Source organism: Montipora capricornis, chromosome 6, assembly GCF_036669925.1.
Source record: "Montipora capricornis isolate CH-2021 chromosome 6, ASM3666992v2, whole genome shotgun sequence".
Lineage (NCBI taxonomy): Eukaryota > Metazoa > Cnidaria > Anthozoa > Scleractinia > Acroporidae > Montipora > Montipora capricornis.
The window spans coordinates 10,064,789-10,069,788 of NC_090888.1; the positions used below are offsets into that span (position 1 = coordinate 10,064,789).

At 39.3% G+C, this 5,000-nt stretch overlaps 1 protein-coding gene and 1 long non-coding RNA gene across 2 annotated transcripts in view; both read left to right on the forward strand.

Moving 5' to 3' along the window:
- LOC138051497 (uncharacterized) overlaps positions 1–5,000 on the forward strand; it is a 282,752-nt gene that overhangs the window by 129,076 nt on the left and 148,676 nt on the right. The gene's annotated exons all lie outside the window — the stretch shown is intronic.
- The window catches only part of LOC138051470 (uncharacterized), a 118,724-nt gene that overhangs the window by 65,601 nt on the left and 48,123 nt on the right, over positions 1–5,000 (forward strand). The gene's annotated exons all lie outside the window — the stretch shown is intronic.

A 5,000-nucleotide genomic window follows, 5' to 3' on the forward strand; every position in this document is an offset into this window, starting at 1 on the left:
TCAAGTGATTTACCGATAGTCAAGCTGCTGCCAGAATCGTTGAAGTAGGTAGCATGAAGTTGGACTTGCACAAAATGGCCATATTTGTGTTCAGTCAGGGATTTACCTAGACATACAGTGGATTCCCTGCACCTTAAATCAACAGGCTGATTACATTAGTCGTTTGATAGACGTCGATGATTTGCATACTACCAGTGATTTGTTTTCGTCCCTAAATGAGCGCTCTTGGCCGCATTCTGTAGATTGTTTCGCTAATTATTACAATCATAAGCTATCCCGATTCTTTTCAAGGTTTTGGAATCCCAACACGGTGGGCATCGACTTCTTTATTCAACCACTTCGAGGAGAGAACTGTTGGGTGGTCCCGCCCGTTTCTATCGTTTCTAGAGTTCTTCATTATATGAAGCCTCAAAACACTGTGGGTACCGTTGTTCTACCCTTTTGGCCTTCGGCTCATTATTGACCTCTACTGACAAGTAAATATCTCAAGTATATATCAGCTTATAGCATGCATATCGGAAACCAATCCTTAACGCATGGTGGGAATCTCAATTCCCTTTTAGGATCAAAGGACTTTAAGGGGCATGTCATTGCTCTAAGGATGACATTTCTTGACTAGAATTATTGCTCGTGACGCCTGGGGGTGGCGGCACCTTCCAGCTTATCTGCTATGATTAGTTTCCAGCGTTTGCTTGGGCTTCTGGCTGTTTCTGGTGGCTGCACCAGTGACGTTGCATTTTCTTGGCACTGGCCATATTAGATCAAGGGTGACTGCACACGTTTGGAATGTGAGAATAATCAGTTCTGACTTTGTAGGCCACACTGGCCTTATTGGCGGATGGCACTGATTATTGGTACAGCTGCTTGTACGGGTAACCTGGCACCCGCCCGGTATAATTAGGTTTTCTAGAATTATGAATTGCATGGGTTTTACCCCGCTTTACTTCGGAGTGTTCTTATTTGTAATTTCAGATACTTAGTTCAAGCGGAGCGTGGAAACCTTTCCTGTTTTCGTCTTCACCAAATTTTCGCCAAATCGTGAGCGTGATGTTACAGTCCCGGCGAACTCTACAAATAAAGCCTACCTTAGGGTCATCAAAAGGTTTTTAGAGTGGTGTAGGAGTAGGGAATTAAGTGTTCAATTGCCTTTTCCCGTAAGCACAGTATCGCTTTGTTCATTTGAAAACCATCAATCTTGTGCTTCAAGCGCGTCTTTAGCCCAAGCTCATGCTGCACGTAAATGGTTTCACTCGTTTGTGCCTAGCCTCGACCGTAATCCTCTGGATAGTGAATTTTGTAAGAATTTATAATTGAGTCGGCAAAACGAATCAAGTCTAAACCAATTGCCAAGAAGAAACCTTTTTCCTCCCAGATTATTAAGGATATTCTAGACGCTTATAATAGGGAAGATGCTAATTTGAAAGATGTTAGGATAGCTGCCTTATGCTCGTCAGCTTTTGCCGGATTTTTTCGGTATAATGAGTTGTGTAATATTGCACTCAACCATATCGAATTTCACAGTCAATACATAAAAGATTTTTGTGCCTCGTAGTAAGACTGATGTTTATAGGAAGGGTAACTGTGTCTATATTAGTGCATCGGGAACTCCATACTGCCCTGTTAGTGTTTTAAGAAGGTATATGCATCTAGCTGGTGTTCACGATAAAAGCAATCTGCCTTTGTTTAGCTATAGGCCTCTGGTTTTTCATAGGAGTAATTCTAGTTATACTCTAAGGGATGGAAAAATCTCCGACACTACATGTAGAGAAATCCTGAGGGATTCCTTGAAACAACTTGTGTACGTGTAAGATATGTACGTGGAGGAAAGTCTTGATAACAGGCTTCAAGTAACAAAGTTTCTAGGGCTTTAATTTAAGTAGCTGTAGTTTCTGTATTGTTTATCGCTTCCTAGTATCCTGTATCTGCTTATTACCTAAAATAAAATAAAAAAAGAAAAAGAACATGGATTATACGAAATTGTAAAGGCCTAGCGGATTACAAAAACCGAAAAAAAAAAAAGAAGAATGTGAGAGAGAGAGAGAGATTGATACGTTATTGTTAACGCTCGCTTTTTACTTATTGTAAAGAATATACGTTAAGGAAAAAGAAGGAGAAGAGTGTATGTAAACTATTAAACTGCATTCGGATCCGCTTGCGAATCCTTCCATCTATTCGTTTTTTGCAATAACAAAAAGGCAGAGGTTCCCGCGTCTTTTGCCGTCGCCCCTTACGCAACCCTGAGCCTGCATTAATATCGTGCAGCAGATTCTTTCCTATTAAAAAAAGACCCTTTGAGACTCTTTAGAGGAAAAAGTCCCCAAATAATTAGGCAGTCGAGAAAAGAACGAGTTTCGTTAATTTCGTTTGTGAAGAAATGAGATTTAAAGAAGAAAGTAAAGTAAGTAAAAAATATGAATCCACAAAAGACTTAAAGAAGCCAGAAGACGACAGAAGTAACGAATATTAATCCACAAGAGACTCGAAGAAGACAAACGAAGGAAGTGAAGAATGTCAAAAATAAAGGTTCGTATGACTACTTCTTGTACATCACAAGGACACTTAAGTACAAGCGCCTGTATGATAGTTCCTATGTGGAGTGTCATCATCCCCGAACCCCGATGAAGAAATATTGGTTTATGCAATGTTGGACACCCAATCTTGACCCCAAGATTTAAATACTAATTACCTTCACAACTATATCTATTGCCGCCGATGAAGAGCATATCCCGACTAAGGCCATAGCTAAGAACTGGGAATAGTTCAGCTGTATGATAAAAGGTGTTTATAAAAAACGTTGAAACTGATCTAGATAAAAAATTATTAAAAACTGAATTTTCGACTGCAACTGCGGTCTTCATCAGAGTGACTAAAATATGCTGTTCGAGAGTAATATGCTATCCCCGTGGCGGCGAGCATAAACCAGGAACTAATAATTACAAAGAGAGGGCAATAAAAGATCACGCCGAAACCACTGACCATGACATTGACACTGGCTATGTGGAAATTCTAGAAAAGAATGTCAATAATTGGCACAAAAGAATCTTTTTGGAATCATGGCACTCCACAATAGACAAAAATGCGGTGAACGAGCGGAAGCCATTCCCTTCTGTCTATAAGACATTATTGAAGCCCTATGGGATAAAGTAACTTAATTCTTATTTTAGTTTTAGCATATTACTCTCGAACAGCATATTTTAGTCACTCTGATGAAGACCGCAGTTGCAGTCGAAAATTCAGTTTTTAATAATTTTTTATCTAGATCAGTTTCAACGTTTTTTATAAACACCTTTTTATCATATAATGGATACTGATCGCCCACCAAGTATTTAATAGTCCAGCTGTTAAGCCAAAAATCGTTCGCTTTTCGATAAAAGCATGAAACTTAGCAGGATGATTCAATTATAGGTACTGATCATTTTGTGATATAGGGCCAGCGACGAATCGCCTTTTTAAGAGGACAAATGAGCGTGGCCAAATTCACATGTTTCTAGCCAGCACGAAAACGAGGCTGAAATAAAACAATTGTTTTTTCAGGAAAAATTTTAGTTTTCAAGATAGACAGTCTAAGGTAATTATCAGAGTAATAAAGGCATCTTTATTGCATAACACTTTCAGTAATGTATGTCACGTGGTCTATCACGTGACTACGAGAAAGAGAGTTTATACTTCTACGCTATATACTAATTCGCGTGACTCCAGCAGTGTTTTTCCAGGTAGAAATTTTGCTTTTCACCGTGAACAGTCCTTAGTAATCATCAAAGAAATAAAAAACATCTTCCATTTTCAATAGTGTGTGTCACGTACTCTATCACGTGATTACGAGAAAGAGAGTTCACACTTTAACAGTTTATACTAATTCACGTGACTCCAGCAGTGTTTTGCAGGTAGAAAATTTTACTTTTTTGCAGCAAACAGTCCTTGATGATCAAGAGAGGATTAAAAAGCATCTTCAATTTTCAGTGTGTCACATGGTCTATCACGTGACTGCAAGAAAGATAGTTACACTTTTACGCTATATTCGCCGAAAGCAATTAATCATCTTGGCAATGTCCTCCACAGTTGCACAGGGCTGTGCATTTCAGGCTTGCCTTACGGCATTTGCATTGACCAGTGCATCCTTTCTTGCATCCGCAGTGAATCAGCTCATAACAGGATTCTTGCGCTTGTGGCAGAACTGTCCACACCGGCTTCCATTCACTTCCTTCTCTTCTCCAACCCTATTCTTGCGGACTTGGAATCTGTGGTTTAGTTCCATGCTTTTATCAAAAAGTGAACGATTTTGCCATCTTTTCGGGGCTTAACAGCTGGACTAGAACACTTGCGAACAATTGACGACAACACTCACGACCCATTCGACTACAATGTTGGAGAATGCTCATCGGATTGGTGGCATAACAAGCCGTATGGTATTAGAACAGATCTTGGATAGAGTACCGTGGGTGTTTGCGACGTAAGGAATTGAAGGTTCCTCCGTCACAAGGTTACGTTTACGTTTATTCTCATAAGGCTCATAAAATTGGGGAATTACAAATAAATGGATGGAGAGAATAAGACAAGGCAAAAGATAGTTAAACTAATAGCTTGCCCTGATAGTTGGACAACAATTCTTAATTACGTGGAAACTAAGAGAAAATGACAGATGACTATTTAACAATTATTCCATGAGCGCGCGTTGGATATGAGATGATAGATAGCTAAGGAGGCGCTACGCACCTCGTTGGCTATCTATTGTCTCATATCCAACGCGCGCTCATGGAATAATTGTTAAATAACCTATGATGGCTTAGCCAATCAAAACTCTCGAATTGCATTATCCAATGATCCAGTTTTTAATAACAATAATTAGACCAAGAGGTTGGCCAGCTAAAACTATAGGTGGATGGAGGTTAAAGTTTAATTTCTGCCTGGGCTGGAATTATATTATATATTTAGTTTTACTGAAATTTAATGTTAGCTTATTTGCACAAAGCCAGTCATATATCTTGGGAAGTTCACTATTG